Consider the following 22860-nt stretch of genomic DNA (forward strand, 5'->3'; position numbering starts at 1 on the left):
TCGAAATGAGGTCCCTACCCGAATCATCTCACTTTCCCCGATTGTGCTTCTCTCCAACCGCGCTACTAATTTTCACTGAACTACATTTGGGAGGCACAAATTGTCTGTGACACTTCCAAATTTATCATCTACGTTAATACCACTCGGTACAAAGGAAAATCAGAGCAAAGTACCATGATCAAATTATTCAATTGTGAAAAGGGCCATAAATACTAGTTGTAAACAGGAACAAATGTACTACCCACAGTTCTGCACTATGAGCCAGTTCCTCCTGCTCACAGTCAGATTCACCCAGCTAAAAGTTCACAGTGACGAGGAACGTGAACGTCTAGTAGCGACCTCCGGTGCAACTGTGGCACGGTGTAACCACTCGGCACGTCTCTGTCCCTAAAACAAACGGCTGCACTCCGACTAAACTTTCACAAGAAAGAAAGCGCCTAAAGCAAATAATTCCATCACTGGATAAACGGATATCAGAGACATGAATACGATTACATCCCTTCTGAGGTGCGCTGATTGCTTTTGATGAAAGCGATGAAGAGTCTTTAATGACACGTCTGTAGTTGTACGATCGAGTCAGAAGCCCTCGTTCCTGTAATCATTTCCCTCGGTGCAGCCTGATGATTATACAAAAACCCATGCAGAAGCTGATGGATTGGTATTTTGGTAGGACAACATGAAACAACTTTTGAAATGTGTTTAAAGTGACTAAAATAATATTTTACTATCATCATGATGTTCTGAAACTATGTGGCTTGCTTTCTGCCATAGAATACAAAGAAGGATGTCTTACAGAATGTCAAAACTGTCCTTTTTCATACAGTATGAATGGAAACAGGACATAAAAACACCATAAAAGTAAATTTGTGTGAAAAAAAAAAGTGAATTTTCAACAAATAATGACTTCAATTTCATTTTTAGGTAAGATTGTGTTTGATGCTCACCAAGGCTGCATTTATTTGATTAAAAATACAGTAAAAACAGTAATATTGTGAAATATTATCGCAATTTATAATAACCATTTTTTATTTGTATATCTTTTTAAAAATTAAAATATAATGTATTTCTGTGGGGGAAAGCTGAATTTTCAGCATCATTACTCCAGTCTTCAGTATCACATGATCCTAGACAAATCATTATAATACGGTGATTTGCTGTTATCAGTGTTGAAAACACATATTTTTGTGGAATTTATGATATTTTCAAATTATTATTTAATGAATAGAAAGTTAAACAAATCTTTTGTAACATTATTGTTACTTTTCATCAATTCAATATGACCTTGCCATTTAAATCAATTATTAAAATAAGAACAGATAAAAAAAAATAGACCTAATAAAATAATAATTACGCATATTGTTTATGTTACTTAACGTGACTTTTAAAATTGACAAATAAAAATGGCCAGAAATAAAAATAAAAAAAAATTAATAATAAAACAAACCATTTACAAAAACATAAAAAAGAAAGGATCAACATCACATCAACATTCTTCAGCTTGGGGTAAACACATAATTTTTGCTTGGTTGGAACAGCAGTTACGCTAATTATTTCTCTATTTGTTTCTGCTATTTGTTTTCTATTTGTTTTCTTTGGGATTTCCATCCCGTGGTAACTAGGAATTACACAAGATTCAGTCTGGATTCAGAAGAAGAGATGATGCCAACCCCTCAGAGGACCGCCGATGATGCCAGCCTTGAAACAACATACAGCACTACACAATTTTTCTACAAGTTTGATTGCAACACATAATCATTCTATTAGTGTTCATCATCTGTTTTTGATTACACCATTACTGTTTTTAATATTTTTTTAATATAGTTTTCAATATATTGTAGTAGCCTACTTTTTTGTGCAGCTGCTTTGCAACAATTTGTATTGTGAAAAGCGCTATACAAATAAAAAAATTTAAAAAAAGGACAAAATTGGGACATTACCACCTGTTAGACAAGGAGGTCGATCGGAACGAAACTCGATGGGTCTGCTCAACTTGCAGCCCGAAAGGTCCGAGAGAAATTTGGAAGAAATCAGCTAGGGATGCACCGAATATTCGGCCACCGAAAAATTTTGGCCAAAAATGGCCCAAAAGTGCATTTTCGGTTTTCGGCCGAAAGACTTTTATCACCGAAACAACACGGCCAAAACAGTATGTTGACGCAAACAGAAACCGCGGCCTGCACGTTCTTGTCTGAGGCAACATGTCTGCGGTGTGGACGTTTTTCAGTATATCTGAGAGAAAGACCCTCGGATAGCGATTTGCAAAACTTGCAATGCCGAAATTTCAAGAGGGAGTGTGTCTGCAGTCGTGCGTGCAGCCAGTAATGAGAGCAGAGATCGGCGCATTGCGCTGACAGATGTAGCTTTCAGTGAGTGAAAAACAATGGCTTTACGTTGGTGTTACGTCGCAATATTTATGTTATTCATGGAGGTGAGCCAATGGATATCACACAAGCAACGTGAAAACTGCGCAATATGTTAAAGTGAAAGTAAAAACTGACAATGCTTTCAGCATCTGATGTGCATTCTCTGAGAGACAATGAGAGACGATTATACTTCATATGCTGATGTTAATTTAGTCCCCTGATATTTTTCTTGTGCCCTGAACATGGTGGGAAAAAATAAAAAGAAACGTATTTTGTGTAAGGTTTGTTTTTGAAAGTCGGTTCTTGAAATAAAGCTCTTAATTTTCATTGATGACTGCAGTGTTATTAGGGGTTAAGAAAGTCTTAACTATGATTTCAGGTGGTCTTAAATGTGGGGACTGAAAGACAAGAATTGCGATGAAACTTTAAAAGGCTATCCATTGAATATGCCCTGCACGTTTCAAAGTCATTTGCTGCGCTGCTTTGTGAATTATTATTCTGACAGCGCCTCCTGCTGGAAGAGAAACGCGTAGAGTTGTAAATGTGAACTGATGGATCCACAAGATAATGTGTTATAAAAATGTAAACAATTTAAACAAAGGCAGTAAAATATATGTATATGTTATTATTATATAATACTTGATTGATAATAATTGTTTAAATTAATATAATTGATTTATTCTTTGAAACTTTAATATTAATTTATGCAATTGCAATGCCTTGATTTTAGTAAGATTAGTACACAGTCATAGCCATAAATGCAATGGTACTAATAATTGGCATAATTCTTTCGGTGTTTCGGTTTTCGGCCTTGATTTCCTCTTTTTCGGTTTTCGGTTTCGGCCAAGAATTTTCATTTCGGTGCATCCCTAAAATCAGCTACTGCGGGCGATATTGCATTTTTCAAGGACGTAAACGATTGTACACCGCACATAATCAATAGAACTTCTTATGACGGACAACTTTGCCTCTAGAACTGCTGCTGTCAATCAAATTTGGTAAATGATTGAGAAGATGCAGAAATAAGATGTCAAAAACCTACTTTTGCGAACTACTCCCAGGTTTTTCACTCAATCTGGAAAAAAAAAACTGCAGTACAATTCTCTGGATACTCTAGGTCAAAAAAACATTTACCCTTTGGGAGGAGTCGTTTAGAAAAGGGCCTGTCCAAATTTACCCCAAACCCTATAAAGCCTAAAGTAAAACTCAAAACTTCACAAAACCTGCTGAGCACATGCGACATGTGATTCTAAAATAGGAGATCGGACCACAGCTGGTGCTATAACAGTCATAAACCCTAAAAAACATGATATTTCTATGATAAATTAGATTTGCCAAGAATGCTTTTTTTAAAATCATTGATTTGGGTGGTTACAGGCTTGCTAAATAATGTCTTTTTTTAATACGTGCTTAAATGCCCTAAAGCACTTGAATTTTCAGGTATTTTGGATTTTTTGCAAAACCTACTTTTGTGAACTAGTCCTATGTTTTTCACCCGATTAGAGCCAAATTAGCGCAGAAAGATTCTCTAGGGAGTAAATATCAATAATTACCATCGCAAAGGGACGCCAAAACAGTCTAAAGAGGCAGGGCCACTTTTAGTAAAATACCTATAACATCCGAACGGAACGAGATATCTTTGCTAAACTTGCAGAGCTCGTCCACTTGGTGGAACTATTAGAGAGAGAGAAAAACATGAAAATGGCTATAACTGCGCAATCATTTGTCCTTTTAGCATGAAAATTGGTGTGCACGGTCTTGGTCCCAAGTCCCAAAAGTATCTATAAGGACATTTATGTATCTCAAAAAACATGGCCACCATTGGCCGACGAAATTTGAGCACCTGTTAGACAAGGTTAACAGAGGCCAATCGAAACCAAACTAGTTGGGCCTGTTTGACTCACGGCTCCAAAGGTCTGAGAGAAATTTGAAAGAAACCATCTACTGGGCGATAGCACATTTTTTCCAAGGACGTGAACGATTCTACGTCGCATGGTTTTTCCCACATACACACGATATTCATATCATACGAAAGAACTCCTCATTCTGGACAACTTTGCCTCTAGAACCAATGCCGTCAAGCAAATCGTTTGTTAACTGATTGAGAAAATACCAAAACCTACTTTTGAGAACTAGGCCTAGGTTTCTCACTCAATCTGGGAAAAACACTGCAGCAGGGATGGAAATTAACTTTTTTGTCCACCGGCCAGTGTGGCTGGTGGATTTCAAAATCTACCAGCCACTAAATGTTTTTACCAGCCACTTTATGCTTTTAAACGACAATGTGTAGCTGCATGTGAAAATTAATACTACAATATCTACTATACTTGAGCAGTTTATTTAATCTAAAGTCTCAGTAAAATACTGACATTTTCACCAAATTTTTCTATCATGATACAGAGCTATCTTCACAACTACACAACTTATAGCCCACATACTATAACAGCCTAGATATTTTATGTAGCCTAATTTGCGCGCATTGGGGAGTCGCTCTCTAAACGCAGGGTATTAAAGTTGCTTTTGAATGCGCGTGCGCGTTTTACTTTTGGGTTCGTTTTTACTATAGCGCGAAACTCTCGGCAGCGTAGAGCGTGCATTCTAAAATACAAGAGATTACTTAACAAAACCACTTGGGTGGACACCAACGGGATTTTGAAAAGCGTGTCCCCAGTGGAAATTACGCCCCTGTGTGAGTGGAACTCTGCCGCCAAGTTATCATCTGATGTGAATGAATGCCGCGTTGTACAGTATGAATTGCATCTGACAGAATGTGCGCTGTAGCACGAAAAACAATATATTTCTTCAATAGCAGATTGTAAAGATATTTTAACAGACCTCTTAACGCCTGTGATGTATCGCCACATTTTTTTGAAGGTGTGCCTCCGCTAAAAGTGTCCGCCGTCGTCTTCTTCGTGTATTTTAACGGCAGTTCGCAACCAACGTTAAGGTGCATTACCGCCGTCCGGTTGAAGTATGTTATTTTTATTTACCCGCCACGGTGGCCGGTGGGTGAAGCGAGTTTACCCGCCACAACACAAAATCACCCGCATTTGGCTGGTGGCGGGTGCTAATTTCCATCCCTGCACTGCAGTACAATTCTCTGGACTCTCTAGGTCAATAATTATCAAAAAAAATTGAAATTTACCCTTTGGGAGGCTATAATGAGGTTGAGTAAAGTAAAGTAAAACTCAAAACTTCACAAAACGAGAGGTACTAAACAAGCGTGCAACGTTGTAAAAAGATCGGACCACAGCTGGCGCTATAACAGTCATAAACATTAAAAAACAATATTTTTATGGTAAATTATCTGGATTTGCCAAAAATGCTTTTTGTAAATCATTGATTTGGGTGGTCACAGGCTTGCTAAATAATGTCTATTTTAATATGTGCTTTTTTCATAAAGCGCTTGAACCCCGGTAATCCTTTTCTCAACGTTGTTTCAAACCATGTTTCTTTCTTCTGTTAAACAAAAAATAAGATGTTTTAAAGAATGTTGGTAACCAAACAAATATTGGTAGCCATTGACTTCCATAGTATTTCTTTCCCTACTAGTGAAGTCTATGGCTGCTGTCAACTGTCTGGTTACCAACATATCTTTTGTGGTCAACCGAAAAAAGAAACTCGCATAGGTTTGGAACAACATGTGGGTGAGCAAATGATAAATTTTTCATTTCTGTCCGAACTATCCCTTTAAAGCAACACCCTACTGAACGCACAGACAACTTCATAGAACAGCCTACATCATTCATAACCAGGAAGGGCCAGCAGGTTTAGAGAGCATTAGTTAACAGCGGATGCTAGACAGGTTCATATTAAAGCATATGTTAATGTCCATGATGACCCCAGAGGCGCAGTATTTAGTGGCTAGTTTCCCAACTACGGCAGGCCGGTCCACAGAGGCCAAGTGCATCTAGGAAAATCATAAATCATCTGCGCTGTTTTACACCTGAACTCTTTCTAATGCCCTAGATAGAGTCGCTATCCTTGAAGGCAGATTCAATTATTTACCCAGCAAATAAATTATTACATAATGCCCAAGCACGCAACGTCCCACAGTTGCGCATACTTCCCAGCAATGTCTAATGATTTGTTTCCATCTGAAACATTTAGAGAGAAGAAATTATACTCGATAATAGGTACGTGATAGAATGCAAATAGAGGACGTAAATACGAGGAGTGGAATAATATGGTGAGGAGAGGGAGCGTGCTGAAGATCTGAAACACGAAGCTGTCAGGTGTGAGAGGGATTTGAGAGCGGCCCGCTTAACCTCCACCCTGCTGGGTATCAGCGCTGCCGGGAGGGGCTCCGTGTTACGGCTGGAGATTACAGGCTCCGATAAGCACTACATTCACTGGTCATTAAGCCAATGTACAAGAGCTTTGATTCACCTTGGTGAGGCTATTTTTAAACAAACACTGGCTTGTGATTTTGCTGTGAAGTTATAGGTCTCCAAGTAGGGGATGAGCTTGTGTTGGAGTGTAATTGCTGGCATATTCTTGTTGAAATGATATATGAAATCAAAATTGACCAGAATGATATTCTTATTAAACATCTTGTTATTCTAAAGAAACATCATTCTGATTTTAAAATTGATTTCAGCACAACACAATGTACAGCTAAATAAACAAATCAATATATTCAAGCCATCCAAGCCCAAAATTGATTTTCTGATTCCGACTGTCATAATACCCATAACAATCATAATGTACTCATTCTCATTTAATGTAATGATAAAAATAATTATTATTCATTAATTTACAAACATACATAAATTGAGTAAATTGCATAAATTAAACTCAATAAGTTGAGTAAATTATTATTATTAGGTCATTTTATTCCCTTAATTTATATATAATAAACATCCAATAGTATTATTATTATTATTATTAATATAATAACATGTTTAAATTTACTAACATTTTCATAAGGTAATGTATTATTATTATTAATTTGCAAACATATATAAGTCGAGTAATTTCAACTCATTAGGTTGAGTAAATTATTTTTATTAGGTCATTTTTTCTTAATTTACGTATAATAAGTGTACATTATTATTATTATTATTATTATTATAACATTTAAATTGACTAACATTTATAAGCTAATTTTATTATTGATATTTTTATTATTATTATTAATTTATAAACATATAAGTCAAGTAAATTTAACTCATTAAGTTGAGTAAATTATTATTATTAGGTCATTTTTATTCACTTAATTTACGTATAATAAATGTACATTATTATTATTATTATTATTATTATTATTATATTTAAATTTACAAACATTTATAAGCAAATTTTATTATTATTAATAATAATAATAATAATAATAATAATTTACAAACACATAAGTGGAGTAAATTCAACTTAAGTTAAAATAAGTAAATTATTATTATTATTATTATTATTATCATCATTATACATTTATTTACAATCATGTGACATTTATATTTACTAACATTTATAAGCTATTTTTTAATTATTATTATAAATTAATTTACAAATATACACGTTGAGTAAATTAAACTCAGTATGTTGAATACATTATTATTAGTAGTAGATCATTTTTATTTAATTTACCTATAGACCATTTCAAGGACGTAAACAATAACAAGCGCGTTGGAGCCCTACTGCGCATGTCCGGTCCTGAAGCATTTCCGGTAGCGCTATTTCTCCGATCTGTCAATGCGAGCACATTATTTTAAAATCTAGCGAAAACGCTACAGTTAAGGTAAAAAGCTGCTCATTGTCTAATCGATGCTGCGTGCGTGTACATGGGAGATTGCTAAAAGCATATCACATGGATGAGAACAGAAATGTGGCGAACATTTATTCGTACAATGGATGCCATCAGTCTGAAGAAAGAGTGCAACTTACTTCATGTTTTGTTCCTAAGATATCCGGAGAGGTTGTTCGTGATTAATTCACTTGCATTGCGTGGTCAGTCTGTATTTCTGTTTACATATTTGTTTTCATTAGTACATTACTTTTCACAATACATATCGTTTCAATACAACACTAATATGTATGCTGTTAAACTAGGCGCTCGATGCTGTTATTACGTATTGAATTCATTTCAAAATGTGTTTGGTTTGGTCGTGTTTGTTGCCGTGGAACAGTGCAAGAAGAGGGTATGAATGCTCCGAGTCATCATGTGAAAACAAATAAACAAGATGAACGCAATTCAATGCAGGCTACCGTGTTTTGCATTAACCTGTATATCTGCAGATTAATAAATGCCCGCACAAACACACTACATACAGCATTCATAAATGTTTTTATGCACGTATTTACTGTACACACCCACACATTATATATATATATATATGTGTGTGTGTGTGTGTGTGTGTGTGTGTGTGTGAAACTGAATACTGGTGTAATGTAAAGGCTGATGGCAATTCAGCTTTGCATAACACATTTTTATAACAAAAAATAATTTAAATAATAAATCATGTTAATGAACATAAAAGACTCTTTTCAAAAACATAAAAAAAATACTTTGTCCAAACTTTTGACCAGTACTGTATATAAACAAAGAACATTCTCTCACTTTCAACTGTTTTTATTTCCAACACATGTATTGATATGTAAATATTTGTATGAACATAAAATGCTTCAACAAATGAAACAACAACAACTGAAACAACATTTGAACTGAAATGGAGTACAAAGGGGGAACAAATGTCAAAAGCAGCAGTCTGTATCTGGCCTGGTCATCAGTAGCTTTAAGTACTACACTGAATTAGTAAATACTACACTCAAGTTCTCAAACACATCTGGGTGTTGATATGGTCAGATGTGGTTTGTCACTGCAGGATGATCAGATGTCCTTGGGTGTCTACAGATGATGGCTCTCCTAAGGATAAAAGTAGAAAAACAATTATTTAATGTAATGCACAATATTAAAAAAATAATGCTATTTGCTTAATACGTAAGTATATATTGGAATTAACATTACCAAAGCTTGATGGAAAAAATATTCACCATTAACATTACCTTTTGTTAACTACTGCTGATAACTGTTACACAATACCACGTTCAAGTTCACTTTCATGTTACTCACTGCATTTGTCAACTGACAAGATTACTAGACGACTAATATGAACTTAGTTATAGCCCACATAACACTTAGCAATAAAACAAAAATAAAAAAAACTTGCCTTTTTTTCACTAACATTACACACGAATCAAAATGCAAGCTGCATATGTAAACAATGACAAAATGTTACTTTAAATTATACGGCATCATCCTTGAAGAGTTAACGTAAAGATATACATATAATCAGATTAATTAAAAACGACATTTACTTGCCTGAATCGAAATGTGCGCTGTATATCCTAGAGTTGCTTGTTGTTGTCCAGCCTTCTCCTTCACTGCCGCAACTCGGGTGCGTTTCTCGGAAATATACCGTAAAACGCGTCTCATAATGTTAGTTCCGACCCAGGGGAAGCACACAACCACCGAACGACAAGAATCTAATTTTAAATTACACATTTAAACAGGTGGATTGTATTTATATGACCGCAGTCCCACTGTTCATAAAGCGCTTCTCGCCATTGTTTTCAATGCGCTGGATCATTAACCGGAAACTTCCTGGGACCAAAGACGTCACTTCCTTAAGCCGCTGAATAGCGCTTGAAATGGTCTATAATAAATGTACAATCATTACATTATTATTATTATTATTATTATTATTATTATTAATAATAATAATAGTAAAGATGTATTAACATTTGTAAATGAATATTATTATTATCATCGTTATTAATTATAATCATCATCATCATCATTATTATTATTATTATCATCATTTGTATTCATTTAATATACCTATGAATTTACATTATTATTATTATTGTTGTTGCTATTATCAGTATTTTATTATTATTATTACTAATAATTATAAACCCATTCTAATTTTATTATCATTATTATTATTTATTTATTAACAATAATATCTTTTTATTTACTCATTACTAAATCAATTTAACTTAGTTAACACTAATAATATTAATATTACTTTAAATACAGAAAATGTATTCAATAATAACAATAATGATAATAATTTACTCAACTTACTGAATTAAATGTACTCAACTTATGTGTTTGTAAATTATTATTTTTTTGTAATTAACATTATGTCAGCTCACTATTTTGCCATTTTTAAAACAATTAAATCTAATAAAATAAATATATATATAAAAAAAGGAGGAGCAAAATTAATTCTTAACAAAATTCAATTTAAAGTGTCAGTTCTCATAGTCTTTCAACAAAATTAAATGGGTCAAATGTCTCTAATGTAACTCTGAGATTTGTTTTGTTTCATTTTGACCATTTATCACCCACCAGGCAAAAACAGCACTTCAGATTGCCTACAAAAGTTACAGCACGTCTTCTAATCAACCTACACAAATTGAAGCATTATTAATGTCTGTAGCACAAACTCCGTGGGATGGGTTACAAGCCACGTTTTACACTTAGAGATCTATTAAAATCCCAATCTCTAAACATGAGCAATAGCAACAGCTACTATGCAAACACAACAAACAAACATCATCATACCAAATCCCAAAAGACACGATGAAATCCCACGCTACGTTATTTCCCATTAAACATGACTTCCCCCCAGAAATGTCACATTATGGACATTAAATGCTTTGCCGCTTTTAAATTAAAATGCAAATGCAGTTTCGTGCAGTCACTAATGTCTACGAATGTAAAATCTGATTTCAGAGTTCATCAGAGATCCGACGCAGTTAAAAGCACTTTACGGTGGCCAATCCAACACGACCACGCTGCGTTTTCAAGCGAAATCCAGTTTCAAAACAGATGGAGAGAGCAAAGCTCTGCGAATCTCCAACGCGGTGCGCTCAGAGTGGCGGGGGTTGAAGGTGACAGCTCGCACAGGGGATGGATAGCGGACAACAGTCTCTAATGGCTCGCGTGGCCTCTTAAGAGCTTGGAAACTGCGCAGTTCGCTCGAGGCCCTTTGCCCTCTACATTAGCAAGTATATTACTCCATTTGCTTTGGCTCTGAGCTGAATATTCCGCATACTAATTCTCATCACAGGCTCTGACATTCACTCAGCCATGGATTCCCAGCTGGCTTGAGTCCACAAATTATGAGGCAGTCTAACGTGGTCTCTTGCTGATTTGACCTCTCTGTGCGGCCCAATTGAGGTATTGCATTTGTCTTGTCAGCAGTTAGGACTGTGGTTTCCATCTCATCTGTTTGTTTTAGGCCAGTTCAGGCTGCCAGCGCATCCTCATGGGTTCGCTCTATATATGGCCTCAGCGTGCCAGGAGTCCTGCTGCATATTTACACGCTCTTGCAGATCTATATTCACCCACTGTGCCAAGGTTCAAACATGGAAGCAACGGTATCATGACAGACATTTCTAGTTCTAAATGAGTCAAATTGTCCTCAATTGGGCACTTTTTGTGCTAGCATCATGCACAATCAAAGCTCTATGATTTCAGTGATGTGGAAAACATACAGTCGTGGCCAAAAGTTTTGAGAATTACATAAATATTGGAAATTGGAAAAGTTGCTGCTTAAGTTTTTATAATAGCAATTTGCATATACTCCAGAATGTTATGAAGAGTGATCAGATGAATTGCATAGTCCTTCTTTGCCATGAAAATTAACTTAATCCTGAAAAAAACTTTCCACTGCATTTCACTGCTGTCATTAAAGGACCTGCTGAGATCATTTCATTTCATTTTGTCTTGTTAACTCAGGTGAGAATGTTGACGAGCACGAGGCTGGAGATCATTATGTCAGGCTGATTGGGTTAGAATGGCAGACTTGACATGTTAAAAGGAGGGTGATGCTTGAAATCATTGTTCTTCCATTGTTAACCATGGTGACCTGCAAAGAAGCGCGTGCAGCCATCATTGCGTTGCATAAAAATGGCTTCACAGGCAAGGATATTGTGGCTACTAAGATTGCACCTAAATCAACAATTTATAGGATCATCAAGAACTTCAAGGAAAGAGGTTCAATTCTTGTTAAGAAGGCTACAGGGCGTCCAAGAAAGTCCAGCAAGCGCCAGGATCGTCTCCTAAAGAGGATTCAGCTGCGGGATCGGAGTGCCACCAGTGCAGAGCTTGCTCAGGAATGGCAGCAGGCAGGTGTGAGCGCATCTGCACGCACAGTGAGGCCAAGACTTTTGGAAGATGGCTTGGTCTCAAGAAGGGCAGCAAAGAAGCCACTTCTCTCCAAAATAAACATCAGGGACAGATTGATCTTCTGCAAAAAGTATGGCGAATGGACTGCTGAGGACTGGGGCAAAGTCATATTCTCCGATGAAGCCTCTTTCCGATTGTTTGGGGCATCTGGAAAAAGGCTTGTCCGGAGAAGAAAAGGTGAGCGCTACCATCAGTCCTGTGTCATGCCAACAGTAAAGCATCCTGAGACCATTCATGTGTGGGGTTGCTTCTCATCCAAGGGAGTGGGCTCAGTCACAATTTTGCCCAAAAACACAGCCATGAATAAAGAATGGTACCAAAACACCCTCCAACAGCAACTTCTTCCAACAATAGTTTGGTGAAAAACAATGCATTTTCCAGCACGATGGAGCACCGTGCCATAAGGCAAAAGTGATAACTAAGTGGCTCGGGGACCAAAACGTTGAAATTTTGGGTCCATGGCCTGGAAACTCCCCAGATCTTAATCCCATTGAGAACTTGTGGTCAATCCTCAAGAGGCGGGTGGACAAACAAAAACCCACTAATTCTGACAAACTCCAAGAAGTGATTATGAAAGAATGGGTTGCTATCAGTCAGGATTTGGCCCAGAAGTTGATTGAGAGCATGCCCAGTCGAATTGCAGAGGAACTGAAAAAGAAGGGCCAACACTGCAAATACTGACTCTTTGCATAAATGTCATGTAATTGTCGATAAAAGCCTTTGAAACGTATGAAGTGCTTGTAATTATATTTCAGTACATCACACAAACAACTGAAACAAAGATCTAAAAGCAGTTTAGCAGCAAACTTTGTGAAAACTAATATTTGTGTCATTCTCAAAACTTTTGGCCACGACTGTAGACAGAATCATGGAATCCAGTCATAAAAATGAAATTTACTGTATATGTCACAGAATTTGACAAATTTTGGATGAATAAATCAAAAATGGGTCAGTACACTTAACTTCCAGAACAAAAATGTACAGATCATTTACTCACCCCCTTGTCATCCAAGATGTTCATGTCTTTCCTTCTTCAGTCGTAAAGAATTTATGTGTTTTGAGGAAAAAAATTCAGGAATGTTTTGCATGTAGTGCAGTTTGAATGCAACTTCAAAGGGCTCTAAATAATACCAGCCGATTGGTTTATTTCTAAAAAAAATATTTACAATTTATATACTTTTTAAACTATTGTATCACATACAAACAGAAACTCAAAGGTTTTCACAGCAACCCTTCAAAATATAAGTTCGGTTTAACTTGAAGAAACTATGACAGAAATATATTATCTAATGTAATGATAGTAGTAATCTCAATAAAATGATTATTAAAACATTTTTTAAAGAATGTTTACCAGAAAATTATTTACCAGAATTTATTTAGAAGAAAAATAATATGTAACATAATATGGAAAATAAATAAATAAAATAACAATAAATTCATTGTTTATAAAATCAATAAATTAGACATGTTTTTGATTATTAAAATTTTATGAAACCATTAAAATGGAATACAGAAAATGAATGGAATACACAGAAATTGGTAAGGGCCCTATGAAATTTCCAAATTCCTTTTTTTCCCCCCAAATTGAGAAATTCCGCAATACGAATTTTTCCAAAATTCCAAAATTTTTCCTGTTTTAATCGTTTTAAGGAATGTTTACCAGAAAAATTATTTACCAAAATTGATTCACCCAAAAATTTAAATACACAGTATTTTTGGAAAAAAGTTATTTAAAAGAATTTATTAAAATAAAATTAAATGTGGGGAAAATTTAAATACACAGCACTATTTCTGAAAAAAAAATAAATAAATAAAATTCATTGTTTATAAAATCAATTAATTAGACATGTTTTTAATCATTAAATGAAACCATTACAACAGAATACAGAAAATGAATGGAAAACACAGAAATTGGTCAAAATAAAATAAAATAGATTTCATAGGACCTTAAAAATGTAATTTTTCCAGAACAATTGAAACGTGGAAAAAACGGAATTTGAAGAAAAAAAAGTTGAAGAAAAAAATGTCTATCAAGTTAACATTATGCATGCAGATTGCTGGTTTATTGCTAAATTAAATGAATGAATGACTGAATAAATATTATTTATGTATTTATTAATGAAAGAATTAATGAATTAATTATTTAATGAAATTATATGCTACAATACAAAAAGTATCTTATGCTCACCAAGACTGCATTTATTTAATACTGTAATATTAAATACTGTAATATTGTGAAATAATATTATAATTTAAAATAACTGTTTTCTATTTGAATGTATTTTAAAGTGTAATTTATTCCTGTGATCAAAGCTGAATTTTTAGCATCATCACTCCAGTCTTTAGTGTCACAGGATCCCTCAGAAATCATTCGAAAATGCCGATTTGCTGTTCAAAAACATTTCTTCTTATTATAAATGGTTTAAACAGTTTTGCCACTTAATGTGTAAACTGTTTTTCAATATTCTTTGATGCATATAAAGTTTAAAAGAATACCATTAACAGTAAACTATACCAGGAGAAGCACAAATAAAAAGCAAAACAAAAAGAGAAAAAAAAAATAAGTGTAAAACACCCCAGCTCAATTTAAGCAATTAACAAATGGATTTCCATTATTAAACACGGTTGATTACCCATGCAGACAGCAAACTGAACATGTTTGCATGTAAATTTTAAAAACACAACTGTTTACATAGAATTTATGCCAAAACATGAAGAAAGATTCATATTGGCTGGCTTCTGACTGACTAAAAAAAGCTGCTCCCTTGACTCTTTTTTGCCATTTATAGAGTGCAAGGCTGTCAGAGAGACTGGTGTGATTCTCAGGACACTATTTCAGTGAAATCTGTCAGGTAGTAGAGACATGTTATGCACAGTATTAAAACATTTCTGACCTTTCCCTGATAGCAGAAAAACCATTAAAGGTGTTTACATGACCTTGCATGTCACTGGCTTAATAAGATGTAATATAACTGATGTATACTTGCTGATTAGGCAACCTACAAAAACAACTTCCCCTTGCTTTTGGCCACTAAATTCAACAATATTTGCATCTGCTCATTTATTTATTTATAACACTTTGTCATGTGGTTTAGCAGGCATTAGCAAAATCCCAACAAAACATTCAGTGCAGACAGGTAATTTATCAAATCACAAACAACACCTCGAGCTCAACTAATTAATAAAGATTTTGCCTTGGCAGCACAAGATGAAAATAACGTGACGGATGACAAACATGACAGACGTTACCCACAATACTGCAGCCCAGAAACTGACGCAGCCTCAGTCTTCTAAATTAGGCTCTGCTTTCATTACATTTACACAATTCACACCCATAAATAGACAAAGAACGAAATCAAACACTGCTCTCAAACTCAGCTTCACTGTATGGTTTGCATAAACAAAGCAAATGCCATAACAATAAAACATATCAACGTACATCTTCAAATGTCAAAAATAACACCTCTGCGTGCTTATTTTTATTTTATAAACACGCGTGACACAGAACTGCTGCCCAGATTGTTTTATATAAACATTAACCTACATTTTGCAGGCAGTTCGCCTGAGGTCAGAGGAGATAATGCATCACAATAGACAGCCACGCTAAAAGATGTGGGGAATTATGCAATGTAGCACCAGGCAGAGGCGTTTCTCTTTTTATAATACTGTTTTGAATATAAATGGATATAAATCGTCTTTACCTGAAGTACAGAGTCGTTCACTAGCTGTACACAGAATAAAGAGCGGCTTTGTTGTTGACAAAGGAAGAAGACATTTGCAAGTTTTGTTTCCTACAATGGATTGCAAATATCCAACTCATCCATCCAGTATTTGCTTTCTGTCTTGTAAAATGTACTGTTACTATTTTTCTGCAGACGATTCAGTTTGTGAGTGAACCGAACTGAATTGTGAATCATTTCGGACCTCTTTGCTAACCAGTTTGACCAATTAGATCACAACAGGGGTTGCCAGATATCAAGAGTTTAAATCACCCTATCAGAGCTTCTCTCTTAAAAGAACACACTTTCTGCCCTGAGTTTTACTTTATTGATTTGAAAACACATAAACTGGAGTTTAGCAATCTTCACATATATTCTGGTCAAATAAAAAATAAAAAGTATAGTATTGTAGTTTCTTGTGTTTATCTGCCTCAAAAACTTCACTGTGATGAACTGCAATAAACCCAAACATGGATCTCAGCTATACTGTTTGCAACTAAGGCTGCTGAATAAATGCACTTATGCAACCTCTGTGCCACAATACAAAGTCTTTTTGTTGCTATTTTAATAGAAAGACATTAATATAATTAGTAAATATAATTTTGAGTTTTACCAATTTTCTTTAAGTAGAGACTGTGCTTATATGTATGATAACATAGGCTAATAAACTGGAAAACAAAATTAAATTAAATAAACAATTGTTTGATTATACATAGATGAAAGTGGAATTAATATTAGGATTGTTGCCGTTTTAGCTTTTGCGAGAAGTTTTTGAGTTTTAGCAGTTGTCATAAACCGTGCTAATATTTATGATAATATAATAAATCAGGAAACTATATGAGATAATATTAATCCAACTTTCATCTATAATTACATAAGTGGTTCATTTTAAGAATTATTGTTAGGAATGTCAGTTTTTAGCTTTTCAAAGAAGCTTTTGAGTTTTGCCAGTTTTCTTAATAGAGACTGTGCTTATAATTATGATAATATAGGCTAATAAATTGGAAAACAAAACGAAATCAAATAAACCATTTGTATGATTATATATAGATGAAAGTGGAATTAATATTAGGATTGTCACTGTTTTAGCTTAAGTTTTTGAGTTTTAGCAGTTTTCAAAAACCGTGCTAATATTTACGATAATATAATAAATCAGGAAACTATATGAGATAAAATGAACCATTTATGTAATTATAGATGAAAGTTCAATTAATATTAAGAATTATTAGGAATGTCAGTATTTAGCTTTTCAGAGAAGCTTTTGCATTTTTATCAGTTTTCATAATGCAAAGACTGTGCTTATATTTATGATAATAAATCAGGAAACTAGATAAGATAAGACAAACCATTTGTACCTGTATGATTATAGTTGAAATTGGAATTAATATAAGGAATGTCACTGTTTTAGTTTTTGAGAGAAGCTTTTGAGTTTTACCAGTTTTTATAATGTAGAGACTGTACTTACATTTATGATAATATAATAAATCAAGGTAGGAAAAAAACTAACTTAAAATAAAAATAACCCATTTGTATGATTATAGACTAAGGCAGAACTAATATTAGGAATTCATATTTGGGATGTCAATGTTTTAGCTTTTGAGTTTTACCAGTTTTCATAGACTGTGCTAATATGTATGATAATATAATAAATCAGGATACTAGATGAGGTAAAATAAACCATTTGTATGATTATAGATAAAAGTGGAATTGATATTAGGAACTAATATTAGAAATGTCCCCGTTTTAGCTTTTGAGAGAAGCTTTTGAGTTTTACCAGTTTTCATAACATAGAGACTGTGCTAATATTTATGATAATATAATAAATCAGGGAACAAAATTAGGTAAAATAAAGCATTTGTATGATTATAGATGAAAGTGGAATTAATATTAGGAATTAATATTAGTAATGTCAGTTTTTAGCTTTTCAGAGAAGCTTTTGAGTTTTACCAGTTTTCATAACGTAGAGACTGTGCTAATATTTATGATAATATAATAAGTTGAAGAAAACAAAATGAGGTAAAAAAAAATTACCATTTGTATGATTATATACTATTAATATTATGAACTAATATAAGGGATGTCAATGTTTTAGCTTTTGAGAGAAGCTTTTGAGTTTTACCCATTTTTATAAGACTGTGCTTATATTTATGATAATATAATAAATCAGGAAACTTGATGAGATAAAATAAACAATTTCTATGATATTAAATGAAAGTGGGACTAATATCAGGAATTAATGTTGGAAATTTTTAGCTTTTCAAAAAGCTTTTGAGTTTTACCAGTTTACATAATGTAGAGACTGTGCTTATATTGATAATAATAATAATAATAATAATAATAATAATATAAATCTAGAAACTAGATGAAATTAAATAAACCATTTGTATGATTATAGATGAAAGTGGTATTAATATTAGGAATGTCACTGTTTTAGCTTTTGAGAGAAGCATTTGAATTTGACCATTTTTTATAATGTAGAGAGACTGTGCTTACATTTATGATAATATAATAAATCAGGAAACAAAATGAGGTGAAATAAATCATTTGTATTATTATAAATCAAATGGAATCAATATAAGGAATTAATATTAGAGATGTCACTGTTTTACGTTTTAAGAGAAGTTTTTACCAGTTCTCATAATGTAGAGACTGTGCTTATTTATGATAATGTAATAAATAAGGATACTACATGAGGGAAAATAATCAATTTGTATGATTATAGATAAAAGTCGAATTCCTAATATTAATGTCATTGTTCTATTTAAAAAAAAAAAGGCTTTTTACCAGTTTTTATAATGTAGAGACCATGCTTAAACGTATGATAATATAATAAATCAGGAAACTAGATGAGGAAAAATAAACCATTTGCACGATTACAAATAAAAGTGCATAATTGCTGATGTAATTTCTCAATCATGATCAGTAATTGTGATTATAATTTTGAGCAAAATAATTATCAGTTTAATCGCACTAAAATATGATATAATGAAGTTATAACTCAATGACGTCAACTAAAACTTGACAAAAGCAGAACAGGTTGACCAAACCTGACTAACTTAAAAAGCCATTTGACTGAGGACTAAAACTAAAAACCATTTGCAGTAAGAGCTGATAAGAAAATGACTTGCCTGCTGAAATATTATCCGAGAAAATGATTCTCAGGTTGGCACATCTTCACTGACACATAAGGATTTATCAGTTATATTTTACCAGGGCACAGAGGTTAAAAAAAAGGGTCTAGCGACGCCTCTGGCGCCAAGTGATCTGTCCTTGGCTCTTGAGAAATCAAGCATTCATACAGTCAATCTGAAATTAAATCCAATGAGCCTTATAACCGTGACCTCACCTGTACCAACCTTCCCGCACCGATCCTCTCCGCTCATAACAACATACCCAGAAGGTATCTATATCCTGAAAATAATAAAACCGCCTCGCTTTCTAACACAAATTCTCATCTCAGTCTTAAGCAAGCTGGAGAAATCCATCCCTGCTACAATATTCGACTATTCTGAAAACATATTAGCACTGCCAAGGCAAAACCTCTCGTTCTTTGTTCTTCCTTTTGTACTTGCTTTCAAAACATATTGATTTTGTGCTGAGAAGGATGGACCAGTATGACCGGCACCACAACACTCCCTGAGCACAGCGCGAACGTGGACCAAAATGTAACTAAACACAGTATAACCTTGATAGTATTCACTTAGTCCATATTTCTGCACTCGTATAGTACTACTGGAAGTGTCAAAACATTGACGGGATGTGTGCGTGTGCGACTGCTCAGAGCGTCCAAACTGTAAGCCTTTAATCCGGCGCATGTTCCAAGCTGCTACCTGATACATTTGCCAATGTTATCAATATCTGCGTCTGCGAACATGACAGCATTGCTACTCTATTGAGACCCACTGCTAGTCCGACAGAATCCACACTTCTGCGTCTGCATGAGAACACATGCACTGCACGACACGGATTATCCCGACGGCACGGGGGGAAACGAGTCGAGTGTTATGTGTGTAGTGACGTGTGAAATATGTTTATACTGAGAGACAGCTGACCTCTGAGATAACACTGAACTCACTTACACATGCACCGCTGTATTATTTGCACATGCAATCGATTTGGCTATCTGTAATAGTCCCGTAACATTGCCTGGTAGGGGTAAATTCAGATTGCATGTGTACTTAGTGCAAAAAAAAAATCTGAACACTGTGTTTCTCTATGCATAATAGCCTACGGGTTCAACAAAAGCTTCCTAGTGTAACAGACTCCCTTATGATATTGTGCCAATCAATAAAGACATGCATGGGAAAAAACTCAAATCAGGGCCTCCTGGAGATCTACTTTCCTGCAGAGTTTAGTTTGAAGTCTTAGGGTTTTCAAGGGTCTGCAACAAAAAAAGGCACTTTGGACTGGCATGCAAAATAAAAAACTGTTTATTTCAATCATTTTTTAAATGTATTTTTTATTTAAATGTATTTTTTCAATATATTAAATTTTGTCCTGTATGCATATACATTATATTTAAATATAAATATAATAAGTGATATGCAGAACTATTTTTATTTTGCATTATAGTCCATATCAGTGAATTTCAGCTGATATTATACACTCAATTTTTATTTGGCTTAAAAAAAAAGTATATTTCATACTTTATTTACACTTATATTGAAATGCAAATTGAAATGCAAAATATATGATATGGACTGAAATAAAAACAAATCAGTCTCTATTTTATTCTGTATACATGCATTTAAATATAAATTTAATAACTGATAGGCTAAACTATTTTTCAAAATATACGTATTTAAATATTTTATTTAAATTCATATTTAATTATACATTTAAATGCTAAACATGATATGGACTGAAATGGAAAAAACGTATCTGTCAAGTTCTGTATGCATATAGGCTACATTTTATTTAAATATGAATAATTGATATGCAAAACTTTTTGGGTTTGCATTTCAGTTCATGTCTTATCATCCAGCTCATATCATAACAGTCCATTTTTATTCAGTTTTTAAAAAGTATATTTACTATTTTATTTAAACGTATGAATCTAAATGCAAAACATATGATATGGACTAGGCAAAAATATATATATTTTATTCTGTATACATATATTTAAATATAAATTTAATAAATGGGCTAAATGATTTTTCAGTCCATATCTTATCAGCCAATTTGAATATATACATATATAATATACTATTTAAATTTAATAAATTACACATATTATTGCATATCTAAAAAAAAATTAAAAAATAATATTAAATATTGAAATATATCTAAAACTTGTTTTTATATATAATAAAATATTTATATATAATTTTGGTCGCTTCAGTTAAGCTTATAGAGAGCAAAAAACACCATTAAACAAAAATGAATCTTTACTGTCAAACTCTTTAGTGGAAAGATTAATCCAGAACACTGTAAATTATCTGCTTTCTCAATTAACTGCATAGTAAAATCCAAAAATGTTTGTTAAAGTAATTAAGTCATCCATAAAATATTCTGTCGATGCTTTTAAAGCTTTTATACAAAACTCATGCTGTAAACAAACACCTGACTCAGGTGGTCAATGGTTGCGTCTCCAAACCTATTGAGCTGTCTACCTAAACAGCATTTTTAGCCATTTAAGATTTTAGTTTCTCACATATTGGCAATAAAAGCCAGTCTAGATAGGTTAGGACAAGCAACTACTGACTTTTGGTTCACTTATGGGTTGCAACTAAACTCCATGCAGGTAGATCTCCAGCGTGTCAGGCCAAACAAGCAAATCACAAATATTTGGAGTATCCAGGACAAAAGCATCATCCATGTGGTCCAAGTGACCCAATCCAGCATTCGCTATTAAATCCCACCAGGAAGTTTCTCCACATCCAGCAGAAGAGGATGGCGTACACAAACACCTTCACCGAACGCGCATGGCATGTGCCAATGTGCCACCAGACCGCGCATGTGACATAATAGCGCTCCATGCAATAATAATGTACAGTTGCCATCCTCGACATCACCATCATCATCATCACCACCACCACCATCTCCAGCCTCACCTCCAGATCGAGTTGCCCAGTGATGCCAGGCGTCTGTCCTTGTTTCTCAGATGTAGACGTTGTTCCTCAAGCGCTGGCGGTTGGTTCATCGCATGCCGCTGTAAAGTGTGTTACGGCCGCTCGCATCAGTAGCAGGTGTCTTTCTCCCTCTTTGTGCGCTGTAATGAGTTGGTCCGGGGAGTTGACAGATGCTGTCCGCACAGTGAGACGCGAGTGAATGCTGCTCCGGTCTCTCCCAGCTGATACTTTACTCCACATAAGCGCCTCCCACTTACAGCGCCATGAGCTCCGACTACGCGGTTGTGTGAGAATCGGCGGCACCTTCTGGCGAAATGTGAAAGTGTAGCAAATTAACTTTTCTGACAGAAGGCTTATTATATATTTCACTTAGGTTAAAAATGTTAAAATGATTTTGTTATTAATGACACAAAAAATTATCTAAACTCTGTACAATATGCAGGGGACGTACAAAAAACTACAAAAAAAAATTTTTTTATTTCACTTAGGTTTTATGAAATAAAATACATTTT

General features: G+C 34.2%; 1 protein-coding gene across 1 annotated transcript in view; it reads right to left on the reverse strand.

The window, feature by feature from the left end:
• LOC141348553 (kelch-like protein 29) overlaps positions 1–22529 on the reverse strand; it is a 215180-nt gene extending 192651 nt beyond the window's left edge. Inside the window, exon 1 of the mRNA XM_073852833.1 lies at positions 22331–22529. The gene's annotated coding sequence lies outside the window, so the exon portion shown is untranslated. The remainder of the gene's footprint in view (positions 1–22330) is intronic.
• Positions 22530–22860: the final 331 nt, after the last annotated feature.

This window comes from Garra rufa, chromosome 13, assembly GCF_049309525.1.
Source record: "Garra rufa chromosome 13, GarRuf1.0, whole genome shotgun sequence".
In the NCBI taxonomy this organism is placed as follows: domain Eukaryota; kingdom Metazoa; phylum Chordata; class Actinopteri; order Cypriniformes; family Cyprinidae; genus Garra; species Garra rufa.